Genomic DNA, 20,829 nt, shown 5'->3' with positions numbered 1-20,829 from the left:
AAAATAAGATTCTTATACAACCTCATGCAATGTACCCCAGCTTGCTACCACAAGAAAATGACTGAGGCCAGGACTCGACACAATTGTAACAGAAACATTTATTTGCATTGGTCCAGCCAGACCTGGACATGAAGATTAATCTGCCAGCTGCTGACTGCCTGGTTAATTAACAGTGCTCAGTCTCAGTTTTCTTCACTTAGAAATGGAGACACTAACAGGCCTCACAGAGTTCTTCTAACTTTAAATAAAATCATGCATGTAAATTGCTTATGTAGTTTAATTGAAATCATGTCTACAAATCTAACACCGTATGTTGCCTTTTAATGGAATATTTGTGAACACACTGACATCAGTTGAGATTATAAGCAAGTCTAGCCTGCTTATAGTCCGGTTTAAGCAACAGCTCAAGGGTATGAGGACAGGACCTTCTGTCACCAGCCCCCCATCTATAGGTTGCTATGGCATCTGGAACTTCATGCACAAAATGACTCCTATGGTTTAAAGATTCCAAGGTCTTTGTTAAAATGTAAGCATCCCCAAGGAAGTTTACCTATCTACTAAAGCCTTGTTGAAAGTTATTTCAATTAACTAAGGAATTGTGGAGAAAAAGACACTAGATTTAGAATTATAATATATAGAATCTAAACTTTGAATCTAGCTTACTATGTGACCTTGGCCAAGTAACTTCACCTATATGAGTTGTGTCTTTATTCATAGCTGAATAAAATTCTGATATCCCAACTCTTAAAGGCATTGTAAAAATCAGATGAGATGGTTGTGGTGAAAACATTAAAAATTTCAAATTGCTACATAAACAAATGACATAGCTAGTACTGTTCCAATAAATTAAACACATATACACACATGGGCACTGAAATGCACTAGTATCAATACCTTTGAATGTAAACAAAGTTAGAAAAAGAAGTCATTGAGTAGCTAACATTAGGATTGAGAGGATAAGCAATAAGAAACAGCATTATTTAGGAGAAACTTCTGGAAGTTGGTACCTTAGGAAAGGAACTGATGTAGAGTGGTAGAGATCTTGGAGCCAAACCTTCCAAATGCACCTATCAAGTATTGGAGGCAAATATTGACCCCAGGAAATTATATTCCTTTCCTTCTGATCCCTCTCCTTCCTGAAATGGTTGCAAGAAGCCATTTTGCTAGTAATACATTCATTACATCTGGGCACTGGATTTGGCAGGCAGTTACTAAATGTTGAGGACCATGTGGGGAAAGGGTGGGGCATGTGAAGCAAGATGAAAGTAGATTATTTAAGAAGTGAGAAAGGGGATTTTTTTTAAATTTTTTTTTAAGATTTATTTATTTTATTTAATCCCCCCCTTCCCCCCCTCCCTGCCGTTGTCTGTTCTCTGTTCTCTGTGTCTATTCGATGCGTCTTGTTTCTTTTGTCCACTTCTGTTGTCGTCAGCGGCAGGGGAAGTGTGGGCGGCGCCATTCCTGGATAGGCTGCACTTTCTTTGCGCTGAGCGGCTCTCCTTACGGGCGCACTCCTCCCGCGGGGGACACCTCTGTGTAGCACGGCACTCCTTGTGCGCATCAGCGCTGCACATGGGCCAGCTCCACATGAGTTAAGGAGGCCCCGGGTTTGAACCGTGGACCTCCCATGTGGTAGACAGGCGCCCTAACCACTGGGCAAAGTCCGTTTCCCGAGAAAGGGGATTTGATGTGGACAATTATCTGAAACTAACAGATCAGTTGATTGTTGAGGAGTAATGATAAGCATGATGAAAGTTCTGTATCGACTACAGTTAGTCAAAGCTCTGAACTGACTTAATATCCAAGGTGTCTTCAAATAGAAGCTGGAGCAAGGACCCACCCAATAAAATACTCCACAGCAGCATCTTAGAAACCTTTCCCAGCAAGCCTGGAGTTCAGGTAAAGAAATCCAGTCCTTGAAAGTCTAGAGTTTCATATAAGAACTTAGTCATGGGGCAATGTCTGGAAGGAAATCACCTAGTATTCATTAAGTGTCTACTTTTTGCCATGTGTTAAACCAGGTGCTATGATACCATCATACCAATGTGATGAGATGCTTCTTAGCACCCTCATTTTGTTAATGAAGAAGAAAACATAGGTTCCACGATCTCGAGATACCCAGGTAGAAAGTAGCAAAGCAATAGTCTTTCACATGTACCTTTTGGCATACTGTGTAGTGCTTAATTAAAGCTAATTGATTTATTGGGGCATGTTGAACTGAATTTTACTAACCACCCATGCCTGTTTATGCTTTCATTCTCCCCAACAATACCATGAGCTCCAAGAGAGACTTTTGCTCTTGTGTCTCCATCAGCATAATGAAACACACATAGTAGAAGTTTAATAAGTGCATAGAGTATTAAATTTAAACTTGAACATGCCTCTTCAATATGCATATAAATGTCTCAGACAGCTATCTCTTCAGGAACCTCCCAAATATACAAACCAGAATCAATACCAAAAATAAAGTAGATGTAGTTACACATTAGGCGATCTTTTCTCTCTTTTATGAACAGGGTATTTTTTCTTAATCTTTACAGTGTTCCTCTGGTAATTCCCCTCACCCACCATGCCATCTTTCCCCTTCTATCTTTTATCCATCTAGCAGGTCTAAGTCTGACTGGCTTATTCAACACGGGCAATTAAATCCACAAAGACCTCTCCTTCAGGTTCATTTGGTAATAAACCTTGTATTTGCTACTTCCACAACATACATATCCCTGCAGTTCATTTATACCATCCAAATGCTAGAAGACTCAGACAGTGGGCAGTTGAGGGGTCTGGCCACTGACATTGCTGCTGACCATTCAGTTTTGAACTTAGAGACAGAGCACCATGCAGCCATTAGCACCCAAGTGCTTTCTTTTGTTAACTAGATATATTGGGGACTTCTCACACAAAGAAAGAAATCAAAGAGAGACACACATATTAAACATACCTCATAGTCCTGAAATCAAAGAATCACAGTACTGCATGGTTTGTTACTCAGATTCTCTTTTATAGCTGATATCATACTGCTGTATTGTCTTCTACCACAATTAGTAAAATTTTTTAAAAATGGGGAAATGGATTTGGCTCAACCAATTGGGCTCCTGTCTATCATATAGGAGATCCAGGGCCTCCTGGTGAGGGCAAGCTGGCCCATGTGGAGTGCCAGCCCATGCAGGAATGTCAGCCCTGCATGGGAATGCTGTCCAGCACAGGAAAGCTGCTCCTCATAGGTGTGCCAGCTGACATGGAGAGTTGGTGTAGCAAGATAGCACAACAAGACAAGAGGAGAGAAAATAAGAAGACATAGCACAAGAGGGATTTGAGATGGCACAAGAGAGTAATCACCTCTCTCCCACTCTGGAAGTTCCCAGGACCGGTTCCTGGAGACACCTAATGAGAATACTAGCAGACACAGAAGAACACAGAGTGAATGGCCACAGAGAGCAGACAACGAGGTAACGGGGTGGGGCGGGGGGTGAGAAATAAAATGAATCTTTAAAAAAATGGTTGCTACACAGGAGATACAGATCAGCACAGAAAGCTTTGTGGAACTATTAAATGTCACCTTTAACCACGTTAAATGGGAGAGTTACCTAGCTCATCACAGAAGACCAGGTTCTCCTTTCCTTTTTTTTCCTCTACCTTAGGTGAATGTATTTAGAGCCTGCAGTAATGTGCATTTACACTTGTACGTGCAACATATTTCACACCCATTATAATGAACTCCACTGGGCATTCATTCACATTCTTTTGTTGAGCTGGAATTGGACTAGAATGAGGACCTTGCTAAACATCAATCCATAAATTGGGTGTCTAGTAATGGCCAAACTGTATCACTTGGCATTTCTTGGATACAGATTCTTGCCCTTTCCATGTGCTGTTCTCTAAAAGTTTCTCCTACAGTAAGGCCCAGCTGTATGTCAGAGATCATTTATAAGTCATTTCAGGCCTCCATTTCTTCTAGAATTCCCATACCACTTCTCAGCCCATTCAGTACTCAATAAATTTCCTCCACTATGTGTGTTCATTACAGCATTTGCTTAATCCTACTTATGTCTTTTTTTTTTCAGCTTTCCTCTGCATACTTTCTATATACCCTACACATATGCCTGTACATGAACACACACACACACACATACACACACACACACACCCTGAGTTCCCAAGGGACAGCAGATCAATATCATGTTTCTATTGTCAGTACAGTGCTTAGCCAACAGTAAGTGCTTTCTAAAATAAAGGAGTAGTAAGTATTCTATGAATAAAGTAGAAAAAAGTTATCTCAGCCAAAATTTAGGTTACTTAGGGTCTCGATTTTTATTTTGTAGAGGTAGTGGATTAGAGTACATTTTCTATTGGGTTTGGAGGGGTTGAAAAGAATGGACATGATTGCTGAAAAAGAGGGAGAAGATTGATGAATATTTTACCCCTGTCCTAAAACAGTGCCAAGAATGTGTGGCGGAGATTTGTGCTAGACACAGTAACTGCTGCATGGGCTGGATCAAGAATAAAATCCTCGGATCATTTGTCATGCTGCCTTTTTATTATAGTGAATGTGCTATAACTAGATCAGCAAATTTCCACTAGAGGCTTCTTGCCTGAAACAAAGACATGGCTTTGTTATATGGAACTTTTTTCAGAATGGCCTTTGCTTTCTTGGAATTTTTAATGTATAAGAGGATGTATGGTTCTTCCCTGTACCAACCCTATATCGGATTCTTGAGGACAAATGTGCAGATTTCTATTCCATGCTCTTGCTTAACCAGTGGATACTTATTCATCCATTGTCCTCAGTGTGCCTGGTAGCAGAAAAGCTGTCTTGAGAAACAAGAGGGAGCTGGAAGCATGTAACTATGGGGTTGTTTATGGCTTTGCCCTCCTTCCATTGTGCACCTTGGGGCTCACCTCCAATAAATGCAAGATGAAAAAAAGCAAAGGATACAGACACTCAGGCAAAGGAGACAGTCCAGTAACACATCTTGAGTGTGGCATCCACTCACTAGCAAAGGTTCATTAATCAGAGATTGAATTCCCAATGATGATATGTTACCCAGAATAGGCATCTAACCTCAAAATGCCTTCCTAATATGCTCAATGATAACTAACACCTATACTTCCTTTTGAGGAAGGACAGAGTCTTTCCTCCCATAAGAGACAGGACTTCAAATGGTAAATTACTACTGGGAGCAAACCAGAAATTTAAATTCATGGGGTTAGGAATTCAGTTGGGTAGTGACTGGATAGAAGGATTTCTATTTATAGAGAAAAAAGAAAAGAAACAGAAATTGGGGATCAAGTCCAGATTTAGCAAGAACTGCAGAATTATTTTACTCTTGATTTCTCCAACTGTAAGCAACTGTTCCCTAACAAAGGAAATACCTGCTGAAACAGCATAGAGCTTAGCACAATACATATCCATCTTCTCTTAAATTGGCTGCTGTTACACAATGCTTAGTATTCATCTGGGCATATGTTCACAACTTTTCATTTCATACTGGAAGTAGATGGTGAATTTATTTCTATTATTCAAGTACCCTCCAGTCTATCTACATGTCCACCTCTGTCTTGGGAGACAATTCTCTATGGGTCTCTCATATTTCTGCACATATTATGAGTACAGGCACTGACAAATTTATTCGAGACTATCTTTTCGAGATAGCAAAACCTTGGCAGATAGAGATACTAGCTCCCTGAGGCAGAAGGCCTTGGACCCTTATAAAGGATTGGAATTTCCTAAACTCCAATTTATTCTCCTATATTGTAATCCACTGCATGTTCAGAGGTCACCTTGCCCTTGAGGGATTTGGGACTCAGAGAATAAACACAAATAATGACACTCTGCCCACTGATGTTGTGAGCAATAAATTGGCCTTTGTTTCTGACCCAGGACTCCTGGGTCTTCTGCCAACATACATGAAACTGTGCCAGACCTACTTCTTATCTTGAAAATAGGGTACAATCTCAAACCTATCAGAGTTATCGATACTCTGTGCTTTAACACCCAGTACCTGACCACCTTCCCTCCTGTCTCCACCACCTATTGAGCATGTGGTTCCTCCTTGCTGCTCATTAACATGTCATACAGGCTGTAGAGGGCCAAGATTATAGTTCATGCTCAGTAAATTCATAGTAGGGTAGTCAAGACCTGCACACATGAATCAGGTATAGCATTCCCTGGGAATTTGCCAGTAATGTAGAATCTTGGACCTCACCCCAGACCCAAGAACCAACATGTGCATTTTAACAGGTTCCCCAGGTGCTTCTTATACACATTAAAATTTGGTAAGTGTTAGATTGTAGAACACTACAATCTAAGTGTTCACTAAGATGTTCACTTAGTGTTCACTAAGATGAACACTACCTGTTTCATTGTGCTGTGGCTACTCAGTGAGGGGAGATAAGTTTCACTTGGGGTCGTTTAGAAAAGCTTAGCTTCTACAGAAAGATAGAAATTGGGTGAGAAGGGCAATCTGAAAAGCAGGAATACATAAGAAAATTCTGAAATCACAACATTACTACTAGAACTCTGGTTTGATCTACCCAATTCAGAAATGAACCAAAAATCTTCAACCCCTCAACACCCCCAAAGGGCTGTGGCAGCCTGGCTAGGAGATGGAGACTAGGACATGGAGGGTTTCAAAAATTAAGAAGAGACAAATAAGCTTCTGCGATTCAGAAGAGCTCATCTCAGGGAGACTTGAGTTTGTGGTTCTTGACAGAGAAACATGGTTCTGAGATGCTACCTCCCTCTTTAAACTGGTGGCCTAACAATGGTACTGCCTTCTCGCACTTTAGATTTTAAAACAAAAACCAAAAAAACCTTTTAAAGAGTTAGGCTATCCTAACAGATTGTCAGAGTTGTTAGGTACACCAAAGACTTTAGGGAAGAAAGTTGGGCAAGAAAGGGAGAAGCTGAATATTTCAAGCAAACTTATAAAACTTATAGTGACATACAGCTCTGCATTGACATCTCATGGATTTTTCAGAACCTCTGACCTCCCAGTGCAGTAGCATCTCCATGACAGAGAGTTTAAAATGCTGTCCACCCCAGTCTCACTCCCTGACAGTAAGGGTTAGAACTTGAGCATACCGTCAGTTCTGCTAGCCCTGACGCAAAACATCAGCACAGAGGTAGAGATCAATGGAGTAGCTAAAAGACTTAGAGCCCCGGGAAGTTTTAAGACAGATAGAAAGGTTTTCTTGTAAGAAAATTAAAATAAAAATTGCAGTGTCTGCTTGATATCCTTGGGAGAATCCTAATGTTACAAACACAATATTTACTCCCAGATGTGTGAGCATAGGTGCCTAATTGTATTAATATGCAGGAAGGCAGCTCATCCTGCTTGTTAAATCTCCCCCTACATTTTACAGCTTTACAAATGTCAGGCTGTTAGACCATAACTCTCCTGTTGAGGACCTCATTACCTCTAAAGCATTCATATCTGCCACATAAACGATGCAGGTGAGATGTGGATTCAGCAATTAACCCATACATCTTTATCCTTCTGGCTGGCCTGGCCTACTTTTTTTTAAGCACCAATTTTATTTTCCTGGGCACCTTTTTCATAGTTCTACTGTTTCCTTATGTGCTCAATTTGGGGAATGGAGTTGTCAGCCAGAAGATTTATTTTCTCTGTTAAGTGGTCCAGGTGGGACCACTTCTTTAAAAAAATAATCCAGGGAAATCCCCAAAATTCTAAGAAATTTTGTAGCTGTTCCAGGGACAGGAAGTCTCCAAGTTCTTTGACTTGATCCAGGAAAATTGCAAACTAGGTGAGGTTTGCCCTGGATTCCTCAGGTTTCTTCCTCCATCCTGCCACAAGTAGGACACTTGGAGGTTCAAGCCCTGCCTTGCAGGTCCATCCTGTAGGCCCACCCCATAGGGCAATGCCTTTAGGCCAGGGCCTTGCTTCACCATTGTCCTTCTTTTCAGAATCTGCTCTTACCTTGGGAATGAGGAACAAATATTCCCTAGGGTGTTGATAATCAGTACCTTTGGGAGTTGAGGTTAACATTAGTTTAGAAGCTGTGCCTGCCATTCTACTACCATGTAAAAACTCATTCAATCCTTATCATTACCCCCAGAAAGCAGTAAATGTCCTCTGTATTTCAAATATGGAAACTGGTGTTCAATGAAGCTAAGCAACTTGCCAAGATAACCTAGTATCCTATGGAGTGGACATAGGATACTCCAAGCCAAAGCTCCTTTCATTAAGCTTTCAAAGGAAGACCCAGTGTCTCCCAGAGTCTTTTGGGTGGTTGCCTAATAAATTTTGTCATGATTGCTTTCTCCTCAGGAGTCAGACATTAGCCTGAAAGAATGGAATTCACTGAAAGGTGAAACATTTTTCTCACAAGGTAAGCCCTGCTACTCCCCAACAGTATTCCCACAAAATAGCAATCAAATCCCTATTTACTTTCAAGCTAGGGGTGGTAGGGAAGGTGCTTTCTTGGTATGGGATAAATGTGTAACTCTTGCCTCAATTTACATTTCTAAGAGAAATCTACTAGGCACACTCCTGCACACAGCCTGAATGTGAATAGTTTAATTCCTAAAGGAGCACTTAGAAGAATCTTACAAACAACCCCCAAAGAAATTAGAATGTAAGTGCTATTTTTATGACAACTCTCATGTCCCCAGGATAAAATCTACAATGTCTTAAATCTATTAAGGCAATTTATTACCAGCTTGGCTCACTTACCCAAGTTCTTTAGATTTTTTGAAGGACACTTTCAGTCACTTTGCCAAAAATGTTTTATCTGAGCAAAAATTCTTTTTCTTCTGAGGAGTGTGGTTAGACAGGTAAGGCAATCATCTGTACTTGAAAAGTGATAAAAATAACCTTGCCTGATTTCACAAATACTTTTAAAAATTGCTGAACATTTACTATAAGCTGGGTGTCAGACCAAGTGATCAATAAATATGGTCCATGTGCTAAATTAATAATAATGCCTTCAAGTGTGCATAGCATTTCAAAGCATTATTAACAATAGTATCAACCATTTATGGTGTCATAAGCATTTAATCATTACAACCCCATTGATGAGATGGTGTCATTAGCAACATTTTGGAACTTTTGGAGCTGGCCCCATGGCTCATCAGGGCAAGACTAGGTTTTGCACCAAGTCCATCTCATTCTCAATACCATGCTTTTCACCCTGGCCAAATACCAGCTCTTCATTTACAATATGCTGTTCCATTTGTTTCTCAGAACAGACAAGTAAGATATGTGAGAGCAGATTGTTGTCTTCATCTGGCAAATAAGAAAGCTGAACATAAAATAATTGCCCTAGATAGTGTAGCCTATTAGAAAAATAGGGACAAATCCCCAAGGCTCCCTGGTCCAAGTCTGAGCCCCCTTCTCTGCAAAGCACGAGCAACCTGCAATGTGACTCAGATCAGGCTATGCTCCTCAGGCTCACTCTGCAAACTGCCTCCTGCCTCCTGTAAAATCAGATTAGGGGCATACTGCACTCCACAGTTCAATGCATTGAAACATTTGCAGCTTTGAGTCATGAAAAATAGAGGAGATCAGACAAGACCACCTTTACTTGCCCACACAGTAAGACCATCATCTGTACTGTAAGGCTTAAAAGCAATGGTGTGCTGGTAAACTGGCTCTCCAAAAAAGGACTCCCCAATGTGTAGGGTTTGCCAATTTCCATAGTGTAAATATTCCTCCATGGCAAGCTTCAAGCTGTAATGTGAGGTGGGTGAACCCAGAGTTGGGAAGAGTTGTGTACCTTAGATTCCTGCAAGCCAGTGAAAACCAAGCCCAGCACACCAGATATAACCAACAATTCTGAATCCATCTTACAAGGAAGCATCTCACTGTGTCAGCCATTGCCATCATCTTTACAAATGCAAATGTCCTGGGAAGAAAGTAGGAAAGGGAGGTACTGGTTTCAGAGTTTTTACAATATTAAGCTTGAGGTCAGTATTCTCCTTGGTGCTAGTTCCTTCATTCCAACAAATGGAGGAAAGGGAGCTAGAAAAGCAGCCCTGAGCAATGGAAGTGCTCCACAAGATCATGCAATGATGGATATAGGACATGTTAACTTACACCAAAAGTGTATGAAAGTCTATAAGCCAAATGTAAACCATAATGTAAAACATAAGGAAGCTAAAAATTTAGAAATTTATACAGTCTAAAATATAAACCATAATGTAAGCCAAAATGGAACCATGTTTAATAGCTATGTTTCAAAATCTGTACTTCAGCTGCAGCAAATATAACATGAACCTGTAAAAAGATCATCGCAGCTGGGGAAAGGGGAAAAGGATTTGATGTTGGATATATGGGAGTCCCATGTAGTATATATGTGAATTACTGTGATCTAAAACTTTTTGAAGGCAAAATTAAAAATTAGGAAAAAAAAAAGAAAGGATGTAGACACTGAGGAAGAAATGAAACAGAGTGCCTTGCCGCTGTACATATAGGGCAACACCTATTACAGTGATGAAAGGCAAAATGTTTGAAACAAAGCTTTATAATATTTTTCATTTTATTAATACACCAATTTATGTTTACTTTTAGTATTTCTAAATTATTATGTATTCTATTTCTAAACTTTAAACCGATCACAATATTTCGATTTCCTATTCATTGAATTTGGCGATATTTTAGGCTTCATTGTTGAAGAAGTTTTGGACCACAGAGAGGTTCAACTATGGCAGGGGAGGAAAGCTGTGAGGGGTGTTATTGATGGGAAGCACATGAGTGGGGGGAGTTCTCCAGGGCATGTATATAGGGGACATAAAAATGTGATATATGCTGGGTATTTTTATAGTAGTTACAAACGTCAACTGAGGGAGTGCTGAGTTCCTACCCAGGGGAGCTCTGTCACATTCCCCGGTGGAACAACAATAATCCCCCAAGTACAACAGCAAAGAACAAGGAAGGATGGTCCAATAATGAGCCCTTGATACTGATGCTTATGAGCCTGTGTTCCTGAAATATGAACTAGGCCTTGAGCTACAAGGTGCCTAAGTGTTACCTCCTGAAAGCCTCCATGTTGCTCTCTAAGCCAAACTCAGCATGTAAATGCATTACCTTCCTCCCAGAGTGGACATGACTCCTGGGGATGAGCCTCCCTAGTGCCAAGGGATTACTACCAATCACTACCTGGTGATGCAACTAGAAAGAGACCTTGAATAAAAGGGTCAACTCAGACCAGCAGAATATCCCTGCCTACATATTGGATTAAGTGTTAAAAACTGCTTTTTGACCTTAAATAAAAGGGGGAAAGGGCAAAGACAATGAGTTTATATGGCTAAGAGTCTTCCAAAAAGAGTCAGGAGGTCATCAGAGGGGTCACGCTTACGTACACCTCAACGGGACCCCAGAGAGAGCCAAAGTAGATAAAACCCTAGGTGCTGATTCTCCTGAAGGCTATGGAGATCCACAGGGTATATGGTCATGGCAGATGGATTTGGAGTTCTGTACCATGTCACAGGGCCCTACTTTGGAATTTGTGCTCCTGAGTGTGCTAGAGCTGGACTCAGATATGACCTTCCTACACATGCCTCTTGTCACTTTTACTGACCCTGTGGTTGGTGCCAGGGATGGTGCATACTCAGGGGACTTGAATCGCTGGACTGCCCATATACCAGCTGGACCCTGAACCTCAGCAGAGTTGCAGCTCCTACTCTCTGGTTCATTGGACCTATCCAGGTCAGCTAACAGGGAGGTGAAGATGGTCAAACACCACACCAGGAAATCAATAGTGCCAACAACTGCAAGCAGAGGAATTGCATCCATCATCCATGTGGAATCTAAGCCCCCTCTTGATCTAGAGGTGGAGTGGACATCACCATCCCAGAGTCCACAGAATAGAGGAATAAAATATGGATTAGAGTAGATTTACTGATATTCTACTATAAAACTATTGTGACTAGTAATAGAAAAAATTGTAGCATTGAGGAGGAGAAAGTGACCACAGTAGTTGCTGAGGGCAGGAAGAGGGAAGAAGAGATGTGATGTGAGGGCATTTTGGGGACTTTGAGTTGTTCTAAATGATATTACAGGGTCAGATTACGGACTTTATATATCCTGCCTTAATCTACTGAATGTACTGGTGGAGAGTGTGAACTACAGGATAAACTATTATCTATGTGGTGCAGCAGTGCTCCAGAATGTGTTCACCGAGTGCAATGTGTGTGCCACAATGATGGAAGAGGTTGTTGGTGTGAGAAGAGTGGGGTGGGGGCATGGGGAGTATATGGGAACCTCGTATTTTTTAATGTAATGTTTTTTTGTGTGATGTATATATCTTCAAAAAAATAAAGTTTACAAAAATGATGAGGTGAAAGTGGGAAGCAAGATATACACAAACCTCATGGTTTGTTTTTTTTTATGTTTTTTAATGTAACATTCTTTTGATCTATTATCTTTAATTTTAAAAAATGTAAAAAAAAAATAGCCTTGCAAAAATACCATGTGAAAGAACCTAGAATAATTATGTGTTAGTTTGCCAGAACTACTATGACAAATATCACATGAGGGGTTGGTTTAAGCAGCAGGAATTTATTGTCTCATGGTTATTGATGCTGGAAGTGCAACACTGAGGTAATGGCAGGAATTTCTTTGTCCTGGAATCTTTAGCATCACATGGTGATCACTCTCTCTCCTTGGGTCTGCCCCTCTGATTTCTGCTGACTTTTGTCTTCTGGCTTCTACATAAGGAAATTTCCTTTGCTTATGAGGAATTCGGTCATATAGAACGAGGCCCATGCTGATTCAATCTGGTCTCATCTAAATAGGATCTTCAAAGGCACACTTTAATAACAGCATCTTCAAAGGTCTTATTTGCAAATGGATTCACATCCCTAGGAACATGGATTAAGGTTTGGACATGTCTTTTGTAAGAGATGTTATTCAATCTCCAATAAATTTTTAGCCAGGAAAAAAAAAAAGAACATTGCAAGAGGGAACCTCTATTTTGGAATTCCAAGTAATTGAAAATCATCTCTGTAGATTCTAGATGCTACCAAAACAAAAATTGCAGTCTTGAGCTATTTCCACAGAAAAAAAAAAAGAGATTTAAACTGGATGCAGTTTGAATTTCCTATTTCAATGAAGTAAACATTCATTATCTGAGTGGCCAAAGAATTGTGGACTATGCCTGATATTTCTTCCAGAGCCAAGAAAGGAGTTACTATAGAGCAGGGGTTCTTAACCTTTTTTGTTCCATGAACCCCTTTGACTGTCAGGTGAAAACCACGGATCCCTTACTAAGTCTACACTATACTGTGTGTTATTTAAAATATATCACACCCACACCAACACATCCACATTAGAATAATGTTTTTTTGAATTTGAATTCAAGTTCTCATACCCTTGTTCTAATCCATGTTAAGAACCCCTGCTATAGAAGGACATAAAAGACCTGATGTCAGAAAAATAAATAATGTTGCTTTTCCTAATTTTTACTGTGTATAACTTAGTCAATAAATCACTTAACTGAGAAAAAAAAGAAAAGAGTCCCTGATATTGAGGGTAGGAGTCACAGGGCAGGTGCACTTTACTCATCTGTAAATCAGTGCTCAGGCTGAAAAAGCAGACCCCAGGCATAGGGGCCAAAACAGACAGCCTTGAGCATGGAAGGGGAAATTCAGAAAGGAGAGTGAAAGGCATAAACATAAGGAATCAGTGCAAAATCCTGGCCTGAGATGCAGAGTAAGTCTGAGGAGCAGCACAGCTTCACCTGAGTCAGGTTTCAGGTTGGCAGGTGCAGGAATAGCAAGTGAATAGCAAGTGAACCATTGACACAACCTCCTTAAGATTCCCCTGCCCTATAAACCCTACCACGCTCAGTCCTTGGGGTAGAAGGGCTGAGTTCCAGGAGACAATGCTGCCTCTTCAGCAGCCTCTTTCCTAGTCTGCTTGGAATCCTGGCTAGGAAAAGGAAGCATGGTTTGAAGAGAGGGACAGAGACAGAGAAAAAAAAAGAGAGGCAACAAGAGCCGAAGACCCACAACTCAGTTTGCTTTTATCACAACTTGTAGGGGATACAGCCTCCCTGACCCCTGAAGAGGAGCCAAGGCCATGGTCATTTGTCATCTCTCTTTCCCTCATCGTCTGGGTCTTTGAAAACTCTCTCCTTCCTAGAAATCAATATTTCCAAAGTAGGGCCTATTCCGTCATTTCCAGAGCAGATGGTCGCTAATTGCCACAAGTAAGCAAACATAGGCTGCAACAGATACATCTTGTAGCTCTGAATATCATTAATTTTCAAGAACACCAGGGGCACCCATTCCCAATTAGTGGAGAGTGTGAGGCTGGGAGAAGAACTGAGGGAGAGAAGCAGGCAGGGTGACACAGCGGGTCAGCCTCCCACCCTGCTGGCCCAGCCCTGAGAGGAAGAACTCAGGAAGCCACTTAACCTTGTTGCCTTTATTTGCTCATCTGTGAAACAGTGGGTAATAAAATTCCCCTGCTTCCTGACTGGGTTTTTATGGGAATTAACTAATTCATGATCATATAAAGCCTAATACAAAGCAACATGTAATCGAAAGGTTTAATCATTAAAGTAATAGTGCAATAATAGTAGGTTGCAAATTAGTACTAAACAGTACTTTTAAAATGCAGATATTACTGGTTTGATATTTTCCTTCAGATCTACATTTTCAAATTAGTAATGTACATAATTTCACATTTATTCTCGTTTTAATATGATTGTTTAATTACACAAATTCCTCTGTCGTTTTAATGTGACATTCCAACCAAGCAGAGATTTGATGTAGATTCCAGTAATAACTGGATATTCTAATTAAAAGATCTTATGCCAAGAGGTCCTAATACCAAACTAGATGGTCAAAGATTGGCCCACTCCTTACACTGTTGAACTCCCTACTTTTCATTTCCATTGTCCAAAGGAAATAAAAGAAGTTCTTCCCAATCATAATTTCTGAGCCTGTGACCTTCATGCTGTTCCAGTAAATTCACATTTTGCCACTCTCTACTTCCATGTCTTTGCACAAGCTGTCCCCTTCACTTGAAATGCCCTCTCTCCACCTTCATGACAATACTTCTTTCTGGAAAATTCCTACTCCATTTCCAAAAAGTAAATTAAGCCTTCACAGACATCTCCAAGAAACCTTTCTAAACTCCTCCTATATTTCTAATTTCTTTTGCACCTATAGAGACCTCAGTTATCAGGATTAACACAATGTGTTGTTTTGGTCTGTTAACATTAGGTTACTTCACTAGATACCTAACAACTTAAAAACAGGGTCATCTTTTCTGATCTGTGCATCTCTCTTTCCCGGTACAGTGAATGACACAAAGGAAATGTTCACTAAATGTTTTGGTAGTGATTAGTAAAACACAAGTTCCTATAAGTGCATTGCTGAATTAATGATAGCATTGTGTCATTATACATTTTCTCACTTAGCAACTATTTTGTCCTTTATGAGTCTGCAAAAAAAATGTGATTTTAAGAAAAGATCTCATACTAGATAATAGTTGAGAACTATATCATTTTCAATTCAAATGTCTTACACAAAAAGTCTTCCATAACTTGAGGCCTGCCTACCTTTCTATCCTTAAAACCTACCATGGTCCCCAAAATAACATCTACTGCAGTCACAGCAGACTTCCAACAGCTTCCTGAATCATCCTTGTTGCTCCATGCCCGTGCCCGAGCTCAGTATCTAATGAGTGAAGCTGTCTTTCTGGGGAAACAGCCCCTCACCCTGGTTGATAAACTCCTACTCTGCCCTCAATTCAGTTATCATCTCCTTTGGACAGATGCCATGGATACTTTATGCCCCACCTTACAGGTAGATGCTTTTACTCTTTGTACTTTCCTAGGGTCTTTACAAACCACTACCTTACTTATCTTACTACCATAAGTGCTTATTTATGTAGCTCTTCCTCATCAAGCTCGGAGCTCAAAGTGTTTGATTCTGCCTTTAAACAGAAGATCTTATCACAGGGCCTGACACTTAATTTTAATTAATAGATGTTGAATGAATGAATGAATGGAGATAATGCTACCTAATAAGCAGGTTGACTGGAAGGAGATGAAAATTACAGTCTTAATCTTCGGCTTTTTAACTATAAGGCATCGTTTTCTACTTCTCCTAGTTTATTTTTAAATATACTTGAATAAATATTGAACATATTTTCACTAAACTGACTTTATAATTTCCTAAGGTAAAATGATATGCTTGTGTACCACTCTTCCTTAGTCCAGTATATCTCAAAGATACCCCACTATATAACCTCAAATACCTCTCTTTCAATCCAAGTTTTAGAAGCATTTCCCAGACTGCTGTGTCAAGTTTTTTTCTAGCCTGCATAACTCCAGCCAATGAAAGGACATTGCCCAAACACATGAAAACTGTCTACCTTTTTTGTGACCTGGAGAGCTCAGAGGAGTATAACAGTGATTATGAGTATTCAAGAGCACACCCAACATACACTAAAGATTGAAGAATCCTAGAGAGGGAGAGAGAGAGTGGATAACAGAAACTAAAAATCTACATTTCAGCATACTTCTCTAATCTCTGCTGTTTGAAAAAAATCATTTTGCACCAACTTTGACAAGTTAAGAAAATTTTTCTATTCCTTTTACTGAAACATTTTCCTGCACAGTTCAGAAGTTACTGCTAATGAAAACTAGATACCTCATCAAAATTGAAAACTTTTGTGCCTCAATGCACTTTATCATGAAAGCAAAGAAAAATCTATACAATAGAAGAAAATGTTTGGAAACCACATTTCATTATACCAAAGGGCTGCTGATGCAAAGTATCAGAAGTTGATTGGTTTTTATAAAGGGAATTTATTTGGGGTAAAAGCTTACAGTTCAAAGGCCATGAAAAGTCCACACAAAGGCACCATCATGCTTTCTCACCAAAGTCAGTTGCCTATGTTGAAGCAAGATGGCCACGGATCTCTGCCAAGGTTTTAGCTCAGGTGAGGGCAACCAGATGCAGGGCTTGTCTCTTTCTGGGCCTCCTATATCAGTCTCAGCTGTTCTACTTTCTTCCCCGAGTTCACCTGTAAGCTTTCTTCTTCTAATGAGCTGCCCTGTGGAAACAACTCCTGGGGGTTTAGGCTTAAGCTTTCTTCTTGTATTCTGTCTTACATGGCAGGATCAAACATGGCAGCTTCCTTTTCCTCTGTCTGTCTCTTCCTCTCTGTGTCTCTGGATTAAATCAGAGTCAGCAAGAGAGTGGAGACTCAACTTGAGTCACACCTCACCGACTTAATCCAGTCAAAAGCCCTAAACTGATCCTATCAAGTAATCTAAACAAAGACCTTTTGCCTGAATTTGATGCAATCAAAGGGTATTATATCTAGAGGAATAGATTAGTTTATTAATATAATCTTTCTTTTTTGGGGATTCAAGGAGCAAAAACAATGAGCAGACAATAAGCAAAACCAACAAACAAAAAAGCAAGCAGGGAGCAGATGTGGCTCAAGCAGTTGAGCACTTGCCCCCCACATGGGAGGTCCCAAGTTCGGTTCTCCGTGCCTACTAGAGAAAAAACAAACAGACAACAAGCAGACAATGAGAAAGAAAAAACAGAACAAAACAAAACAAAAAAACAACCACCAGCAAAAACAGACAAGGGAGCCATCTGGGGGGGAGGACAAAAAAATCCACAGTGAGATACCATTTCACATCCATTAAAATGGGTGATATTAAAAAAACAAAACAAAAAAAAATGGATAATAGCGAATATTAGAGAGGATGCAGAGAAACAGGAATACTCATTCACTGTGTGTGGTAAAATGGTGCAGTTGCTGTGGAAGACAGTTTGGTAGTTCCTCAGAAAGCTAAGTATAGAGCTACCATATGATCCAGCAATCCCATTTCTAGGTATATACCCAAAAGAATTGAAAGCAGGGGCTCAGACACATATTTGCACACCAATCTTCATAGAAGTATTATTCACAATTGCCAAAATGGAAGCAACCCAAATGTCCATCAACCAATGAATAGATAAATAAAATGTGGTATAGACATACAATGGAATAGTATCCAGTCATAAAAAGGAATGAAGCCCTGATTCATGCGACAACATGGATAAACCTTGAAGACATCACATTGGGTGAAACAAACCAGACACAAAAGGAGAAATAGAGTACGAGGTTAGTGCAAAAGGAATTGCGGTTTCAGACCATAAATTTTAAATCATTATAACTAGGGTCAAACACATCTTTATAAGTCAAAATAGGAACCATTACAATCGACACATTTTTGCCAATGAGAAATTAGTTTGTTTATTCCTGTAGTGTAAAAACCCGTGCTTCAGGATTCAATGAAATCTTAGAAAGCATTTTCTGCATCCTGCTAATTGTGGAAGCATTTTCCCTGCAAAAAGGTTGTTGAGATTCTTGAAGAAGTGGTAGTCTATTGGTGAGAACTCAGGTGAATATGGTGGATGAGGCAAAACTTTGTAGCCCAATTTGTTCAACTTCTGAAGTATTAGTTGTGTGATGTGTGTTTGGGTGTCATCCTGGAGAAGAATTGGGGCCTTTCTGTTAATCAATGCCGGCTGCAAGGGTTGCAGTTTTCGGTGCATCTCATCAATTTGCTGAGCATACTTGTCAGATATAATGGTTTCACTGGGATTCAGAAAGTTGTAGTGGATCAGACCAGCAGGAGACCACCAAACAGTGACCATGACCTTTTTTTTTTTGGCTTTGGGAAGTGCTTTGGAGCTTCTTCCTGGTTCAATCACTGAGTTGGTTATGGCCAGTTGTAGTATAAAATCTACTTTTCCTCACATATCACAATCCAATTGAGAAATGGTTCACTGTTATTGAATAGAATAAGAGCAGATGACCTTTTAAAAGGCTGAGTTTTTTAATGGTCAGCTCATGAGGTACCTGCTTATCGAGCTTTGTCACCTTTCCAATTTGCTTCAAATACTGAACGATCATAGAATGGTCGACACTGAGTTCTTCAGCAACATATCATGTAGTTTAAGAAGATCATCTTCGATGATTGCTCTCAACTGGTCATTGTCAACTTCCGATGACTGACCACTACTCTCCTCATCTTCAAGGCGCTCATCTCCGCTGAAAAATTTCTTGAACCACCACTGCACTGCACATTCCTTAGCAGTTCCTTGGTCAAATGTGATACTGATGTTGTGAGTTGTCTCCGTTGCTTTATAACCCATTTGGAACTCAAGAAAATTGCTTGAATTTGCTTTTTATCTAACCTCATTTCCATAATCTAAATATAAAATAAACAGCAAGTAATAAGCCATTAGCAAGAAAACATAAGCAAAAAATGCACATTAAAAAGATGTATAACACAGCCACATGTATTTAAGAATGTTTGCCAATATCAAACAACAAATTTCAACAATGCAAAACTGCAGTTATTTTTGCACCAACCTAATATTATACCAATTTGAAATAATGAGAATAAGCAAATTCATAGAGTCAGAATCTAGAATATAAGTTACCAGAGGATAGGGAAGGGAGAGAGAATGGGAAGTTAAGGCTTAAAATGTACAGGGTTTTTATTTGGAATGATGGAAATGTTTTGGTAATGAATAGTGGTGATGGTAACACAGCATTGTGAACATAATTAGCAACACTGAAATATAGATCACAATGTGATTAAAAGGGGAAATATTAGATTGCATATATGGTAACAATAATTTTTTTAAAAATCTGTGGAACTACACTATACAGTGAACTCTAAACTAAACTCTGGGCTATAGTTAATAGCACAATTATAAAAATGTGCTAAATTATAAAAATGTGCTATCATCAATTTAACAAATGTTCCACACCAATGCATTGTGTCAATAATAGAGTGGTATAAAGGAATGCTGTATTTTATACATGATTGTTCTGTAAACCCACAACTTCCCTAATTAAAAAAAAAACTAAATAAAAGCATGGTTGATACAATCTTGTTCTAGAATTTTATATAGAAAATAGGAAACTGAAAGAGCACTCTTTCATAGTGTGAAAAAAAAATGACATCTTTTCCAAGGAAGTCCCTAGCACAAAGATGAATATAATTTGAAATCTCTCTTTCTCTCTCTCTTTAAATATATATATATATGTATGTATGTATACACACAGAAATGCAGAGAGAAGTATTTCTTTCTTAATCAAGGTAAGTCCATCACCATGATTATCTTCATCAATATGTTCATTACCATCATCCCAATCTATATCAACTACTACTTATCAAACACAAATTATCATGTGTTCAGTGGGCCAGATGGTGCTCACCTTCCCAGGGCCTGATAGAATATGATGAGAAATCTGTCAAGGAGGCGGGGCAAGAGGCACTCCTTGAATATGTCTCTACGGTATTGTCAGCATCATCCAGACAGTCCTAAGCCAAAACTCCACAGGAAGAATTAGAATCAATTCCCTTTAATGTCATAAAATAGAAAAATCCTAGATTTGTCACTGAGAGAAAACTTAAGTTGTATATAAATAGCTCAAAAGATCATATAACGAAATCAACCCATAAGCTTATTCTTTTGTCTTGTAGCTCTCTTCAAGCCCACGTTAAATAGGCTGTGAAGGCTTCATTGTCTAAAGGACCTCAATTCTTCCTATGACCTCAATAAACTTGATGCAACCCACAATGGATAAACTGATAGGCTATTGTACACTGTTTTGTGCCTTGTCCTTTTAGGACAGAAAGGTCATAATCATGTCACTATAATTTTACCTCATGGGATTTTTATCTAACTTGCTTCCAGACCAAGGATTCTTTCTCAAGCTGGACTGCTGGACCTTTGTAGAGGAGAATCAGACCGCTGCTAGAGCCACTTGTCTTGGTGTCCAGGATTTCTTTTCAGAAGAAAGTGCCTTTTAAGCCAGGCTTAGCAGCAAAATT

The 20,829-nt window shown here is 39.6% G+C and overlaps 1 long non-coding RNA gene across 1 annotated transcript in view; it reads left to right on the top strand.

Annotated features, from left to right (window-relative positions):
• The first annotated feature begins 3,268 nt into the window (after positions 1 to 3,268).
• LOC131273681 (uncharacterized) overlaps positions 3,269 to 20,829 on the top strand; it is a 60,993-nt gene continuing 43,432 nt past the window's right edge. The window contains exons 1-2 of the long non-coding RNA XR_009180959.2: positions 3,269 to 3,446; positions 8,289 to 8,349. This is a non-coding gene — a long non-coding RNA (uncharacterized lncRNA). The remainder of the gene's footprint in view (positions 3,447 to 8,288; positions 8,350 to 20,829) is intronic.

Source organism: Dasypus novemcinctus, chromosome 16 (genome assembly GCF_030445035.2).
Source record: "Dasypus novemcinctus isolate mDasNov1 chromosome 16, mDasNov1.1.hap2, whole genome shotgun sequence".
In the NCBI taxonomy this organism is placed as follows: Eukaryota; Metazoa; Chordata; class Mammalia; order Cingulata; family Dasypodidae; genus Dasypus; species Dasypus novemcinctus.
Note: the sequence above shows the minus strand (reverse complement) of the source record. Positions and strands in the feature narration are given on the sequence as shown.